The 17967-nt window shown below is 39.1% G+C and overlaps 1 long non-coding RNA gene across 1 annotated transcript in view; it reads right to left on the reverse strand.

Annotated features, from left to right (window-relative positions):
- Nucleotides 1-13026, reverse strand: part of LOC112445096 (uncharacterized) — a 170586-nt gene extending 157560 nt beyond the window's left edge. The window contains exon 1 of the long non-coding RNA XR_003033492.2: nucleotides 12881-13026. This is a non-coding gene — a long non-coding RNA (uncharacterized lncRNA). The remainder of the gene's footprint in view (nucleotides 1-12880) is intronic.
- Between the last annotated feature and the right edge of the window lie 4941 nt (nucleotides 13027-17967).

The following is a 17967-nucleotide window of genomic DNA, read 5'->3' on the forward strand; positions in this document are numbered from 1 at the left end:
CTGCAGCATGCCAGGCTTCCCTGTCCATCACTAACTCCCGTAGCTTGCTCAGACTCATATCCATTGAGTCAGTGATGACATCCAACCATCTTATCTTCTGTTGTCCCCTTCTCCTCCTGCCTTCAATCCTTCCCAGAATCAGAGTCTTTTCCAATGAGTCAGCTCTTCTCATCAGGTGGCCAAAGTATTGGAGTTTCAGCTTTACCATCAGTCCTTCCAATGAATATGCAGGACTAATTTCCTTTGGGATGGACTGGTTGGATCTCCTTGCAGTCCAAGAGACTCTCAAGAGTCTTCTCCAAACACCACAGCTCAAAAGCATCAATTTTTTGGCACTCAGCTTTCTTTACAGTCCAACTCTCACATCCATACATGACTACTGGTAAGACCATAGCTTTGACTAGATGATTCTTTGTCAGCAAAGTAATGTCTCTGCTTTTTAATATGCTGTCTAGGTTGGTCATAGCTTTTCTTCCAAGGAGCAAGTGTCTTTTAATTTCATGTCTTCAGTCACCATCTGCAGTGATTTTGGAGCCCCGCAAAATAATAGTCTCTCACTCTTTCCATTGTTTCCCCATCTATTTGCCATGAAGTGATGGGACCAGATGCCATGATCTTTGTTTTCTGAATGTTGAGTTTTAAGCCAACTTTTTCACTCTCCTCTTTCACTTTCATCGAGAGGCTCTTTGGTTCTTCTTCACTTTCTGCCATCAATGATTTAAACCACCCCTAAAGCACTCGACTCCCTTTCAGCCTGCCATGTATCTTTCCACACATTCTCTGCTCTTAATAAATGCTTTTATCCGCTTTACCAATTTCCACCTTTTTGCTGAAATTCTTTAAAAAAACAAAGAAGACAAGAGCCAACGCCCTGCTTCTAGCTGCTAGTCCCTGGTGGTCTAGTGGTTAGGATTCGGTGCTTTCACCACCACGGCCCAGGTTTGATTCCCAGTTAGGGAATTGAGACCCCATTTCAAGCCGCCACACACCACAGCCAGCCCAGAGCAAGCAAGGATGGTGCCAAGGCTGGGTGCTGGAATCATCTAAGGCTTGCTCACTCCCATGTCTCATGGGTGATGCCATGAATACAAAAACAGCTGGGACTAGAACAGTGGTCTGAGGCTAACTGTTGGTGCTCTCTGACTTCTAGTAGCTGTTCAGCTTACAGTTTTCTGGTTGATTGTTGCCCAGCTTCATGGAATTTCTACTCCCACACACGTCAGTTCTCAGGAAGAGACTCCAGGGGACTCTGGTGCAGGTTCCTGAAACATTTTCCTCATGAAGCTTCTCCTCATTCATGCCTTGCCCTGCAAGCCCCAGACACCTCAGCCTTTCTGTCTCTTCAAGTCATGGAAACTTCCCTGCTCTATTTGGGATTTGCATCACTATGAGTGAAAAGGACTGATAGGGAACATGAAAACTAAAATAGAATCAAGCTTAAATGATCAGAGCAATTACTACACACACACTCTCTGTCACCGTCTCTCTCTCTCACACACACAAATACACATGAATACATATGTATATGTAAACATGCTCACATATATACACACATGCTGCTGCTGCTGCTAAGTCGCTTCAGTCGTGTCCGACTCTGTGCGATCCCATAGACAGCAGCCCACTAGGCTCCCCTGTCCCTGGGATTCTCCAGGCAAGAACACTGGAGTGAGTTGCCATTTCCTTCTCCAATGCATGAAAGTGAAAAGTGAAAGTGAAGTCGCTTGGTCTTGTCCAACTCTTTGCGACCCCATGGACTGTAGCCCACCAGGCTCCTCCATCCATGGGAGTTTCCAGGCAAGAGTACTGGAGTGGGGTGCCAGGGCCTTCTCCGTATATACATACATACATGTATGCATATTCATGTACACATATATGGCTTCCCAGGTGGCTCATTGGTAAAGAATCTGCCTGCCAGTGCAGGAGATGCAAGAGACGCAGGTTCGATCCCTGTGTCAGGCAGATGCCCTGGCGAAGTGTATGGCAACCCACTGCAGTATTCTTGCCTGGGAAATCCCATGGACAGAGGAGCCTGGCGGTCTATAGCCCCTGTGGTCACAAAGAATCAGACATGATTGAGCACAACCACAACACACACACACACATGTATTCATATGTGTATATGCACATTAAATGTTGTAAAGCACTGTGACTTAACTTGGAGATTAATATGTGTGAAAGATAAGAGTTAGTCACTCAGTTGCATCCAATTCTTTGCAACCCCATGGACGGTAGCCCACCAGGCTTCTCTGTCAGGCAAGGATGCTGGAGTGGGTAACCATTCCCTTCCCCAGGAGATCTTCCTGACCCAGGGATCCAACCCAGGTCTCCTGCATTGCAGGCAGATTCCTTACCATCTGGCCAGCAGAGAAGCCCCATAAGGTAAAAGTTACCCTTAAAAGTCCTAATAGAGTTCAACATATACAGCTTTGTGCCTACAACCTAAAATGGTAAATATTCTAAATACTGGCACTTATTTGAAAACAACTCCCTAGACACATGGAAGGAACAAAAGCAAATATATGTGCAGATAACGGTATTCTAACAATTCTGCCTTTAAGCTAGTTATCAAATACTTATGTGAATGGGGCATTGGGAGAGAATTCAAAACTATTTCTGATCTCCTGGAGTGTCAATTCCATTCTGTCTAAATACTGTGCATTGATTCACTCTACAGCTCTCTGGGAATTCAAAACAATAAAATCCAGGCGTGGATGGAAAAGAGATCAAGAATTCTAAAGAGTTTCTCCTTGTCTACAGATTTTACTTCAATTTGTTTAAATATCCAGCATTTGTAAACATAATAAATATTAGTAAATCTGCTTGTGATTGTAAAGATTAAAGGTTAGCCTGTAAAATCAGTGTTTAAAGATTCTACTGTATATCTTTGCAAATTTAAAAATAAATGCACTACAAAAATCAAAAGGTGGAATAATTTAAGAATGTTAACTACATTATCTTTAATAAAGAGGGTAAAGCTAATACCACCTAAAAATGAAACTTAGCTTCTAAAAAGGGCATAATAAAAGTCAATTATTTGCTTTATATAACCTTTAATCTAGGTCTTTTTAAATGGATAATTTAGGAACTTGTACATCTTGTCCTGAAGAATACAAACAATAACTTTAGTTTCACTTCATTTCCCTTGTGTTCAGTTAAATAAATCAAGTCAAATTTAACAGTTTTCTTTAAAGTAGTATATATAATATGATCTAGTTTTTATAAAGTTATTTCTCTCTATGCATTTTTCTATCTGTACATGTACAATTGTGCCTCGGTATCCACGGACCCCTCCACAGATATCAAAATTTGTGGATGCTCAAGTCCCTTGTATATTGGTTGGTTTAGTTGCTTCAGTCATGTCTGACTCTTGTGACCCCATGGACGGTAGCCCTCCAGGTTCCTCTCTCCATGCGATTCTCCAGGCAAGAATACTGGAGTGGGTTGCCATTCCCTTCTCCAGGGGATCTTCCTGATGCAGGAATTGAACCTGGGTCTCCTGCATTGCAGGTAGATTCTTTACCGACTGAGCTATGAGAGAAGCCTAGTATATAATGTTGCAGAATTTGCATATATGCAAATACACTCACAGCCTCCCATATAATGTAAGGGAGTCTCTCTTCTCCCTTAGGAAAAACAAAAACCAAACTCTCTATATAATCACCAGCTGATACCCAAAGAGACCTAGTTCAGGACTAACCAGGACATTATAAAAAATTTATACCCACAGGACAGATCTGTTTAAATCTGTCTTCATAGAACATGTTTGATATTCGAACTGTATAATGCAAAGATTAAAAGGTTAAAAACTGACATTTGCCATTTACCCATACCTGATTATAACAGTTCTCTGATATAATTCAGTATGTTTTGTTCAATTGGAGATTAATATAGTATATGCATGAATGACCACCTAATTATTTCACAAAGTTACAGAGCTTTTATTCTGTTGCCTACAATCAACAACATGGATGCTTCTTAATGATGACAGTTTATCATTTTTAAGCTTCATTTTTCTTCTTGGCTTTGTCATTTTCAGGACCATTAAAAACACACTTTAGTGGTGTTTACTACATCATGTTTTATAGACTGTCTGTGCTCCCACCTCCCAAATTCCTATGTTAAAACCTAACCTCCAGGGAACTTCCCTGGTGGTAAAGTGGGTAAGAATCTGCCTGCCAATGCAGACGATCCCACATGCTGTGCAGCAACTAAGCCTATGCTACAACTACTGAACCTATGCACCCTATAGCCCGAGCTTCACAACGGGAGAAGCCACCACAATGAGAAGTCCGTGCACTGCAACTAGAGAAAAGCCCTTGCAGACGCAACACAGCCAATAAAAAACAAAACAAACAAACAAACAAACCCCTAAGCCCTGATGGTATCAAGAGGTGGAGTACTGATTAGGGAAGTGATCAGGCCATGAGGTGGATTCTTCAGGAATGGGGATAGTGCCCTTATAAAAGAAAACCCCGAGAGCTCTCTCCCTCTCTCCACCATGTGAGGATACAGCAAGAGGAAAGCCATCTCTGAACCAGGAAGGAGGCCTTCACCGTATATCACATCCACTGGTGCCTTGATCCTGGACTTCCCGCCTCCAGACTGTGAGAAATAAATTCTATTGTTTATAAGCCACCCAGTCTATGGCACTATATTATAGCAGCCTGAAGTGACTAAGACAACCCACACATCTTTCAGGAGAACCATTTCTTTTTATAATTAACTCCTCAACTAGTTCTTGTTCTCTCTGGATTCTTCTGTTTTAGTCTACAAAACTTGGCTTTATCTTTGGAACATAAGAGTAACATGGTCAGTTCAGTTCAGTAGCTCAGTCATGTCATGGTCAGAAACATCTAATATATTCAAGAGTATAGCTAGTTTCTTCATCTGAAGTGTATCATTAGAGAATACACATTTTTTTAATATATTACCCCTTATGTACAACTAAAACACTCTTTTTTTCCATAATTCATATTTTACTGTACTTGGAGGTGCAAATTTCCTTATTGGCACTTGCCACGACTGGGCAGTGCTAAACAAAAAGGTAATTGGCACAGCAAACCCCTGTGGTAATAATTAAAATAAAGTCATGATAGACCTTGTGGATTTCACCTTATTGTTAGCTTTTCACTGTGACCCTAAATTTTCTATATATTCTATGTGTAGCTCACCACAAGTTCACCATGCTGGGGCCTGTTGGGGAAAAAAGTTATGAACATAAAGCATACAGACAGGACATAAGTGCATGCAGACTGTCAAGGATTTGATGGTAAGAAAGAGTTACACTAGACAGACTACATCCAGACCACGTGTCCTGTTTCGCACTCTATAGTTTACTAGGAGTATTGAACTAGAGAAAGTCAATTCACCTCATCCTGGAAGGTGAACAAAATGAGGAAGATCTAGCAATCATGAGGGATATGGAGTGACCCCTCAAGTAAGAAGAGCCAAGGTAAAACCATGGGAAGCTGGCATATAGGGTCCTTGATAGGAAGAATTAGAACCAATATGTGAATATTTTAGAAAACAGGCTTCAAGTTAGTAAAGAAAAAACTACTAAGACTAAGAGTCTTAATAGAGAATGAAGTTACATATAAAGAAATTAAATTCTCATCATTGGAACAGTTTAAAAGGAAGTTGAGATGATCTGCTAAGTTCTCAGAAAAATAGCATGAAGGATGCCTCAAGTAAACAGGCAGTCTTCCTACATGGCCCCCTAATTATTTTGTCAATCTAGGAATTTTACCACTCTATTAAGAAGGAAACAGAACTCCAGTTTTCAAAAGCGTAACAAAGACTCAGCTTTCCGGAAACTGTCCGATTATGAATAGGGACTGTGAAACTGGAATCCAGATCTTAGAGAACTACAAATATGTGCCACTTCTCTATGTGTGTGTGTGTGTTTATTTTTTTTAATGATAAAACCAAACTCTGTGTGTGTGTGTCTCAGCAATATATGAAAACATTTAACATCATGGTCATAGGAATACAAAGAGGAATTATTAATGTATCTCCCTGTATCTTAATATTACATAACCCAACTTTAACAGATTCAGCTTTTAGAGATTTCATTAAATCCAGTCTTCCTGAGCGAAGTACCTTCTGGATTTATCTCACAAGTACAGGCATTTGCAGTTAAGACAGTCTACTAATAGATTATTTAGATGATGCAAAGCTAGCCGCAGGAGCCTACTGAGTTTAAGATTCATGAGGGCAGGCATTTTAGACTGTCCCCTGATCTCTGGTGCCAAGAATACAGTTTTCCAAATAGTAGGTGCTAAATAAATATTTATGAATGAATGAATGGATGGAGGTCGAGGCATTTTTAGGTTCATTTTGGGTTGTCTCCTGGCTTCCTCAAGGGAAAGAGAGAATGGTCTTGACCTAAGGAGATAAGAAGCCACTCTTGCAGAAGCAAAGAGGAAGGGGTGTGGTCAGCAGAGAGGACTAGACCGAAGCTGGCAGCTACAGAGGGCGAGGGCAAGGAGACAAGGCAGGACACTCTCTCATTCCAAGCTCCAATAGTTCTTTGAATAAATCTAGGACTTACAAAGGCATTTTAAAACTTGAGTGATAAAAGTCAATGAATTTCAAACAGTGTCTGGCAACGTTAAGTTTATAAATAAAAATATGTATGAGCAAAGTCCAGAGAAGAAATTGTCTGCTCTGAAGAATTCCTCTTGGAATTTTTTTTTTCCTTCTAAAAAGAAAAATGGGATGGTTAGTCAGCAGAGCCAGGGCTTTTATAACAATGTCCTTTCTCTAACCATTGATTTGTTTTCATTAGGTAAGTAGTTCGTTTTCTAAAGCTCTTTCCCCCACTTTTGCTCTTGGCCATAACAAAATTGGTGGTTCTGGCACTGTCATTAATTCCATAGTTGCGAAATTCCCTTAGGGAAACATAGTAACCTTAGTTTATTGAAAATACTAAGGGAAAGATAGTTTATTAGGTATTTGGATGACTGGATGTTGAGAAACATATCATTTATCACTTAAAGTATCTCTAGTGCAAGGACACTGTTAAGTGTGTGCATATAAAACATAGAACATCTGGATTAAAACAGAAAAAAAAAAAGCATTTAACAAAAGGCAATGAGATGTGCTATCTTCATTCTACCATATAACTGGATACCTAGGGACACATGGCTGAATCTTTCATATTTCAATCAGCATGTTTGTCAACCTACAGAAAGACCTTAGGTGCTCCCGTCCTGTCACAGAAGATGAACATTTTTTTCTTCTATCTTATATATCGGTAACTATTGGGGACAAACAGGGAAATGTCCCATGTCACAGCTGTATGAGATTCAATCAGGAACAGACACAAACGTGTCTAAACTGACAAATCATAAATAGTAGCCCAGCCACGTTGACAACCAAATCAGACCAGTCAATACCTATGCACTTTATCATTAAATATTGCCTAAAATGTCAAGTCGAGAATTACATTTATCTTGAAATTAAGAGCTGGGAGGAATTTTAGAGATCATCTCCTCTGCTCCATCAATTTTGTGGAAGATGTAATCAAAATGATGATAGTAACACACACTCCCTGTTCTCAGGGAGCTATCAGTTTCATAAGAAAAGAATCCCTAAACAGAAAATTACAAGATACTATAAAGGAGGGAAAATAGGTATAAGCATGTAATATTAGAGGATTACATGGAAATGACATTATGTCTTGCTTTGGGGACCATGTGAGAATCAAAAATAACCTCCATGAAGAGGTGACTCTGAAGCTCAATCAATATAGAAAGAATAAGAGTTGTGCAGGTCACGGGAAGCAAGGTATTTTGGGAGGCAGAGATAGAAATCACAAAAGGAAAGAAAACCCATATATGTTTTGGGAGATACAAGCAGTCTACTTGGGTTGTCAGCACAGAGAAATGACAGAAAGATGGAGGATTCTGGGTGTCAGGATAAAAACTAAATTTTCCATCTAGAGTCTCTACGTATGTATTGAATATATGTACAGGTGTGTCTATGTATGGATGTGTGAATCAAAAGGTCATGACATAATACTTAGCCAGACTACAAGCAATGTACTTTTTTCTTGTCCTATGGTTTTTCATTTAAAAGTGTCAGTCAACACCCAAAACACAAAGGTCATGAGATACCATGGTGTCATGACTTACTGTTTGAAAGACATGTGAAGGCTGAGAGGGTGATAAGCAAAGGTCAAATCACAATCAGCTGTTTAGATTAGACATGATAGACCAGGGAGTGGGGAGTCATGGAAGAGTTTTAAACAGGGAAATGAAGTATTATTATCTGGATTTAGAAAGATCACTCTAAATTGTTCAAAAGGGAAATTCTCTGGCAGTCCAGTGGACTCCACACTTCCACTTCAGGGGAGCATGGGTTCAGTCCCTAATCATGGAACTAAGATCCCACAGGCAGTGTGGTGTGGCCAAAAAAATAAAATAAAATAAAAAACCATTCCAAAAAAGACTGGAAATGTTATAGGAAAGAAGGTCAATATCAGGAATTTCTTACACTACTATGTATATAACAGATAATTAATAAGTACCTATTGTATAACACCAGAAACTATTCTCAATATTTTGTAATAACCTATAAAGGAAAAGAATAGGAAAAAGAACAAATATATATATGCAACTGAATACATATAGGTGTATGTATGTGTGTGTATAATATATAATTGAATTGTGCTATACACCTGAAACTTACATGATACTGTAAATCAACTATATTTCAACTAAAATTTTTTTTAAATGTTAAAGGAGTTCCTTGAGGCTATTTAAGCAACTGCTAATGGTAACGGATTCAAGAGTTGTTTTGAGGATGAAACCACAATGAGGTATCATCTCACACTGGTCAGAATGGCTGCCATCAAAAAGTCTACAAACAATAAATGCTAGAGAGGGTGTGGAGAAAAGGGAACCCTCTTACAAACTGTTGGTGGGAATGCAAACTGGTACAGCCTCTATGGAAAACAGTGTGGAGATTCCTTACACAGCTGGGAATAGAACTGCCATACAATCCAGCAATCCCACTGCTGGGCATATACCCCGAGGAAACCAGAAGTGAAAGAGACACGTGTACCCCAATGTTCATTGCAGCACTCTTTACAATAGCTAGGACATGGAAGCAACCTAGATGTCCATTGGCAGATGAATGGATAAGGAAGTCGTGGTACATATACACAATGGAGTATTACTCAGTTATAAAAAAGAAGGCATTTGAGTTAGTTCTAATGAGGTGGGTGAAACTGGAGTCTATTATACAGAGTGAAGTAAGTCAGAAAGAGAAACACAAATACAGAAAGAGAAACACAAATATTAACGCATATATATGGAATTTAGAAAGACAGTAACGACAATCCTATATGCAAGGCAGCAAAGGAGACATAGATGTAAAGAACAGACTTTCAGACTCAGTGGGAGAAGGCAAGGGTGGGATGATTTGAGAGAATAGCATTGAAACATATATATTACCATATGTAAAACACAGGACCATTGCAAGTTTGATGCATGAAGCAGGGCACTCAAAGTCGGTGCTCTGGGACAACCCAGAGGGATGGGGTGGGGAGGGAGGTGGGAGAGGGGTTCAGAATGGGTGGACACATGTGCTGATTCATGTCGATACATGGCAAAAACCACCATAATATTGTAATTATCCTCCAATTAAAATAAATAAATCAATATTTAAAAAATAAAGAAATAATTATTTATATACATTAACCAAAAAAAGATAGTCATTTTGAGGATGAATAAGAGCAATTAAGAAGCTGTAACTAACATACATCATTACTGTTTGGAAGAGGGGTTAAATGAGAGAGGAAAGATAGCGGTTCAGTTCTGAGGAGTCTGTCTTAGGAAGTATGTGGACAGTAATATTGTTCACAGAGAGAGGGGAAAATTAAGAAGAACAGGCAGAAAGAACTGAGAATAATGATTCAGTTTAGGACATTCTGAATTTAGGTATCTGCTGAATATCCAAGTAGAGATATCAAGTGAGAAGTTAAGTCTGATTCTGAAGAGAAATGAAAGTCACAGCTGGACAGATGTGGGATCTAGCAGCATACACAAAATAAAATTGAAGCCATCTGTGGTAGAGGGCAGAGAAGGCAATGGCACCCCACTCCAGTACTCTTACCTGGAAAATCCCATGGATGGAGGAGCCTGGTGGGCTACAGTCCATGGGGTAGCTAAGAGTCAGACACGACTGAGAGACTTCACTTTCACTTTTCACTTTCATGCATTGGAGAAGGAAATGGCAAGCCACTCCAGTGTTCTTGCCTGGAGAATCCCAGGGACAGGGGAGCCTGGTGGGCTGCCATCTATGGGGTCACACAGAGTCAGACACAACTGAAGTGACTTAGCAGCAGCAGCAGTGGCAGAGGGAGTGGGTGGGATGATTTGGGAGAATGGCATTGAAACATGTATAATGTCATATATGAAACAAATCACCAGTCCAGGTTTGATGCATGATACTGGATGCTTGGGGCTGGTGCACTGGGACGACCCAGAGGAATGGTACGGGGAGGGAGGAGGGAGGGGGGTTCAGGATGGGGAACACGTGTATACCTGTGGCAGATTCATGTTTATGTATGGCAAAACCAATACAATATTGTAAAGTAATTAACCTTCAATTAAAATAAATAAATTTATATTTTTTAAAAACCATTTATGAACTGTAAACAGTTATAATATTTTTTCTGACCTTTAAAAATGCATAAAGCACCACTGATGTGTGTGTGATAAATTATTATCATTTTCACATACAAATCAGGAGCACGAGACTCAGTTTAAATCATGTGCACAGCTGACATTGTGCTGCCACAACCCAAGACTCAACCTGTTTTGTATACTGTATCTTTCAAAGCTTCTCCATCCTACCAGGATGCCGCTCTCCATCATGCCATGTGCTTTACTTGAGGTCATGAAAACAAACAAACCTCCCCTTGTTCAAATGACACTTACTTCATCTGCATTTATAAGTCATTAATCATTAGGCTGTTTGCTTTTGGTGTGCATGGGTTTGAATTAATCATACTCTATAATTCATTGCACATCATCATCGTTCCTCCCTGGAAGACCCATCTCTTCTTCTTGTATCGATTCTCTTTTATCCCCAATGTACTATTTTCATCTCCTACCACTGACTCATTTCCTAATATGTGAGATATTCATTCTTTCCTCTGTATTATATTATATGCATGCATGTTCGTTTGTTTTCTCTTTTTAACTCAGCACTATCCTTTTCAAGAGCTATTGATCACTTGGTAGGCTTATCTAGTTGGATCTAACTGCTACACATATCTTTCCACATGGTACTTATCACTTCCCTCTGGGGCCTGCATCTAGTAGTCTCCAGCTATTTTTTCCCCAGCTTGATCAAGATATAAATGACGTATAACACTGGGTAAGTTTGCAGTGTACAATGCGATGATCTGATACACATACATACTGCAAAAGGATTAATTATCATGATAAGCAGCTATCTCTAACTGCCTGTTACCAAAAACAACCCTGTAACAAATTTCAAATTTAAATATCTTCTTGATGGACTTGCATGAAACTTCTCTGAGCTACACATCCTGGATACAGATGTAAGGACATAGGGTATGTTAACACTTCATTTTACTAAATGTTATCAGATTTTTCTTCAGAATGGCACATGAACTTTAGGAATTTTATTTAAGAAGCTCTTTTCATCCCAGGTTACCAAAATAGTCTTCAATTTTTCTCCTCCTAATTCTATAGTTTTACCTCTCATATTTAATTATTAATCCACTTGACTATATATATATTCATGATGTTTTACATAAAATAAGCTAGTTTTAATGTTATCTACAACCCAATCCAATCTATACTTTCTCCATTGATTTTCAGTCACACTATAATCATATATTAATTTCTCATATCAACATACTCTTGTCCTCTCTGAAGCATGTCTCCCAAGCCTTAGAAAGAATCATCTAACAGGTTTATTGGGCTTCCCTGAAGGCTCAGGCAGTAAAGAAACTGCCTGCAATGCAGGAGCCCCAGCTTCAATCCCTGGGTCAGAAAGATCCCCTGGAGAAGGAAATGGCAACCCACTCCAGTATTCTTGCCTGAATAATCCCATGGACAGAGGAGCCTGGTGGGCTACATTCCATGGGGTCACAAAGAGTTAGACACAACTTAGCAACTGAACAACAACAAAATGGGTTTATTATTTAGTTCAATCACCTTATCTCAAGTTTTCACATTTTCCTGGAATGAGCCCTCTATGGAAATGGTTAAGACACCTTATTTTAAAATGATTCAATGCAGTTGTGTCATGCCTCCATGAACCTTTGAATTTGGCAAAGGTCTCTATAACTGGAGAGATGCAAACATGTTCCTGAAGAACAGCACAGGAAATGAATATAAGAATGGACACAGAGCTCTGGGCTGCAATACTACAACTGTTTCATTGATTTAAGGGGTAATATTCAGCCCTTTCTTCTTTCTTCCTGGGTAAAATTAATACGATAACTGCCACCTCCATACCTATAAAGATTTTCAGATTTCATTGACTGATACTTACTGTAAAGTACCACAAGACATTTCCTGGCATAAAATCTCTTGATTTCCAACTGATGAATTAGACATTCTGAACAATTACTGAAGATGTTTTATGACTCTTTCCCCTAAAACAAATCCCAGTAAAAATAAACACATAAAATTTTTGTACATAATGTTACTTGATGCTTTCTCTTTTCTAAAAGTCTACATCTCTCATAAGACACTTTTAAAATTCTCATTTAACTAACAAGATGTCCCCGAGTTATGGATAAACTTTAAAAGCAGAGTTTTACATATTGTCCTCTGAACACCTTCACTGTCTGAAAACTGTTTTGGACCAACAGGAAACATTGAACCTTCCTTACCTTCTTCTCTCACCACCAGCGGCCCCAGTAGTTGCTAGTTCTTGTGAGTTATCTCTGTTTATAAACACTAGCTTAATAGCTGTTACTCCCCCAATACTTGCAGAAGACTATGCAAATTTATTCCAGATGAGGGCGGCCAATAGCTACTTCTAATGCTGCTGTTCTCTGTTTGTTATCATGATGCCCACCTCAGTTCTGCGTAACAATTTGAACTTTTCATTTGCCATAGGCTGCTAGAAACATCTGTTGACTTATTTCTCCCCAAATAGCTCTGGGCGTCCAACCTTAGTCACCTCTGTTCCAAAAGGTCAGCCCATTTCTACTTCCACTAACTGCCACGTTCTCTCCCCCAGTCAGCATCACTTCGAAACAAACTATCCCTTCCTCTGCTCTCTTTATCATAATCCTTTGAGTAATTTTCATCCAATTTTTGAATCTTTTCAAGTGATTGATAGTATTCATTTGAAGAGGAATCTCATCTCCACTTTCAGATATTTCTCAATACTTCAGTTTTAGAAAAGTGAATGCAAAAGACGACACAAGCTGATTAATTTCCCACTCCTTTTACCTCTTTGTAAACATTTATGCATTATTTTTCCTAGAGAAATTCTATCACATGACAATTAATTCAAAACCACTCTCATTTTCTCTGCTTCATATCCTTATGAGAACAGTCGAGTTAATATCTCCCCAGCCAAACTTCAAATCTATCAAAATATTTATAAGTTATTATTAATAAAAGAGTTATCTTCCAATTATTTTTCCTGTCATTGTTCCTTTGAAAATATTATTTTAAAAGAGTTTTTCATTTCTATCCTTTTCATGGTGCTTGTTTTGGTTTCCTCAAGCACAGTTATGTCTGAAAGCTACAGCACTCTAAAATGCTGAAACAGAGTAAGACAAAAAACAGCAGAGGAATGGCAAAAAAAAAAATCACATCTGTTTTCCAGCATTGTGAACAAATTTATTGATCTTCAGAATGCATGGCTGCGAGCAGATAAGGATGAAAGGGTTGGGTCTCGTTTGTTACAAGTAAAGACAGGACCCAGATTACTGTAATTAATGTCAACATCCAAATGAAAAAAAGCAGTAAGTTATTTGGGAGATTGATTCAGCATTTTAGTTGTTATGTCTCCAGTAATAGGAAAAAAAAAACAACTAAGGAGTTATCTCTTGTGGAAAAGGAACAAATGACCTAGATAATTATAAAGGGAATGTTCAGGAAGGAGGATCACAGAAACGCTGATGAAAATACTTGGAAGAAGAAGAATTGGTGAAACAGAAGGAGAAAAATGGAAAAGCCAGAGTGTAACGGAGGGAAGGAAGAAGAGAAGGAAAAGGGGGAGAGAGAGGTGAAGAAAGAAGCAACAATGGAGGGTTGAAAAGAGTATTCTCAGAACCGCTGTGCGAGTCACGGTCCTGCTCACCAGACAAATGTCCTGCAAAGGGTCCTGTCAGAAGAATCTTAGTTAAACATCCTCAGTCATGTTCTAAACATACATCATTGATTGTACATATGCATGTGTGTGTGATAGAGAGAGAGAGAAGACTGGGTGGGTAGGGGGCAAGACAGATGCAGCTCACGGCATCTACCACGCAATTCTACATCTCATGGATTCAATCAGAGTGGACTATCTGAATGCTTAAGGGATTTATTTTATTACAATAATTATCAACTAGGGCTATGACCTCAAGCACGACACTCGATCTCTTTAAATTTCAATCCCTTCACCTATAACAGGAGGATTATGATGAATCTATCCTGGAATCTGTGTGAAACTGAAATTAGCTAACATAGGTAAGTAATTGAGAACAGGACCTGACATATAGTGGGGGCTTTATCATTGTTAGTTAGAATTAGTAGTAGAGGTAAATAGTAGTAATGGTAGCACTGAAGAAGCTGTGAATGAACTGGGGCGTAGAACTCATTGATTTTCGTCCCAGGGAATGGAGAGAATGATATATACAAGAAGGATCCAAGAGGAGGAATCAGGGGATAAGGATTAGGGTTTGGATCTTCTACTATACCAGTATGTGACCTTTTACTTTAATTACCCTGAGCTTGGCTTTTTTCTTTTCTGACAAGAATGCACTGGGCTGATTTATCCCTAAGTTCTTCAGATACTGATCTTCAATGGTAGTTTTTATCTGTGATTTACGTTGTCCTGGGCTCCACAGTGTAGCAGATCCATCATGAAAGGGAGTGCTGGATGCTCCACACAACCCTTGGCTCTGGTTTCACAGGGTGGAATGGCACTTGCTCACCCAGATTACAGGATGAGCCACTTTCATGGACTCTCCCTGTGATCACTGCACAAAAGCCCTTCGAAGAGGGTCCTGCCTAGACAAGGTATGAAGAGAACTCAGATATTCCCACCGAAGGCATGGATCAAGTCTTTCCAGGAACCGCCATCTCGTGCTCCCTGTCCTGCCCTCTTTGCCTATCTCTCAGTCTTCCCCGGGATGCATCCATAATGAGAGTTTGAACACAAGAGCTAATAATTGAGTATCTTTTTCCAAGTGTCTTAGATGAGTCAGACGTGATTTAAGACTCAATTGTCAGGACTTCTCTGGTGCTCCAGAGGTTAAGAATCCACTTTCCAATGCAGAGGAAACAGGTTCAATCCCTGACTGGGGCACTAACATCCCACATGCTGTGGGGCAACTAAGCCCATGTGTCACAACTACAGAGTCCACTTGCCACAACCAGGGCCTGACACAGCCAAATATAAATAAATAAATGTTTTTAAAAATAAGAAATAAAGTAAAATTCGATTGCCTTGGGGATTGGGGAAGCTCCCTTAAGCCACCAGGCTGTATGTACCAACCCCTTTTAAACATACATCACTATCTCTAAGGCTCTGAAGTATGCGCCATATCTTAAGAGTTTCCATTCTTGTGTTCCAAATTATTTGTTAAAAACGAGGCAGACAGACCAAAATGAATCCAATATCTTATCCTTGAGTTAGCTTTGAATAGATAGCTATGAGTAGATAGGTGATATTATTGTTAAAAAGCCCATTCGTAAGGTTAGAAAAAAGGAAATGACTTTATTTTAAATTATACCATTGGTGCAAAAAGTCAGCTTGACAATAATTTTTAGTGACAACATTTATTGATGAAATCTAGCAGTAACAAAACCGTGGAGAGAAAATTTAAGTGAAACTTTGAAAAAAAAAAAATAGAACAAACTACTAAAACCCTGGAGTGGTGCTAAAGATTTGACTACCATGATCTCAGAGGCCACCCAATATCTAATTATATGAAATTTCCATACTTATTTTTAAAGTTCATAGTTTGATCTCACACTCACACACACACACACACACACACACGGGCTTCCCTGGTGGCTCAGATGGTGAAGAATCCACCTGCAATGCAGGAGACCCAGGTTTGATCCTTGGATCAGGAAGATCCCCTGGAGAAGGGAATGGCTACCTACTTCAGTATTCTTGCCCAGAGAATCCCATGGACAGAGGAACCTGGTAGGCTACAGTCCATGGGGTCACAAAGAGTTGGAAATGATTTATGTGTGTATATGTACACATGCATATGTGTGTGTGTGTGTGTGTGTGTGTGTGTGTGTATGCCTTATTCTAACTAGGCTTTCCAATACATATTTCCCATTGGACTTGAGAAACAAACATTTTTAATAACAATATATAGAGCTATGACTAGAAACATATTTTATAGCCCTCATTTCCCTGAGTTATTCACAAATGAGTAACATTAGTAAGTTTTTCTTATTAATTCAAGCAACTTTTAATATTACAACCTTAAATTATATTCCCATGAACTTCACAATATATTGTATTTGTTTTCTTGATATCACACATTGAAATTCAGCATGAGTTATCTCTTAATTTTCCACTTTGCCTTTGTTCACTCTTGTATTCTTTTCCTCCATCAGTACTCAAACTACGAAAATTTACTTTTTTTTTCATTCAATAAGCATATATTGATTCCTTAGTAGTTACGTAAGTTTCTGGGAACCTTTATACATCAGACATCTCAGCCTTCTCTATGTTCTTTTCTTGACTAAGTCTGAAATCTGCTTCACCATTTCTTAAGCTTAATAAAGTAGAAAAGTGTTTAATGAATTCACTATACCCCTTCAAGCTAATCAATATTAGGAAGTATATTCAACTGTCAGTAATTAACTTTCCAGACAATAATTAGCACAATAGCTCATTCCTCAATGTAAAAACAAGGTCCAGAGGAGGAAAAAATAAGCATGTGAGATTTTGCTTCTGAAACATACTTTTTTGGACACATACCCATTAGTTGGCCTTAGTTGGGGAGAGTTTGCTTTAAAAAACATACATGCCATTACAAGTAAGTGGTTCATTATGTCAGCTATTGCTCAGCATAATGACTTCACAGATGACAAAGGATTTGCTCAGACTGTTAACATCATAGTTTATTATCATCCTTTGGTGAAGGAGCTTCTAACACATTAAGAGAGTTTTAAACTTTTTTTTTCCCCAAGAGTAGTATCAGAGTTTGGTGAAAATATTTAGTCAGACATAACAGTGACTGATGGAGAAGGCAATGGCACCCCACTCCAGTACTCTTGCCTGGAAAATCCCATGGACGCAGGAGCCTGGTAGGCTGCACTCCATGGGGTCGATAATAGTCCGACATGACTGAGCGACTTCACTTTCACTTTTCACTTTCATCCATTGGAGAAGGAAATGGAAAGCCACTCCAGTGTTCTTGCCTGGAGAATCCCAGGGACAGGGGAGCCTGGTGGGCTGCCCTCTATGGGATCGCACAGAGTCAGACACGACTGAAGCGACTTAGCAGCAGCAGCAGCAACAGTGACTGAACAACAACAACAAATTTATGTAGCAAGCCTATATTCACATTATTGACATATTGAACATAAGTCAAAAATATAAACCAAATGTTTAAATGGAATGAATCAGAAAAATATGTTTGGTCACGAGGAGAGCTGAGCAAATGCACACAGCTAGTTCCAAGCTACTCTAAGTGCACATATCACTGACTATGACGGAGCATCATCTTTTTCTTTTTTGGTTTTAAGGATCACAATTTTCCCTTTATTGAATTTAACAGCAAGAATA

Source organism: Bos taurus, chromosome X (genome assembly GCF_002263795.3).
Source record: "Bos taurus isolate L1 Dominette 01449 registration number 42190680 breed Hereford chromosome X, ARS-UCD2.0, whole genome shotgun sequence".
In the NCBI taxonomy this organism is placed as follows: domain Eukaryota; kingdom Metazoa; phylum Chordata; class Mammalia; order Artiodactyla; family Bovidae; genus Bos; species Bos taurus.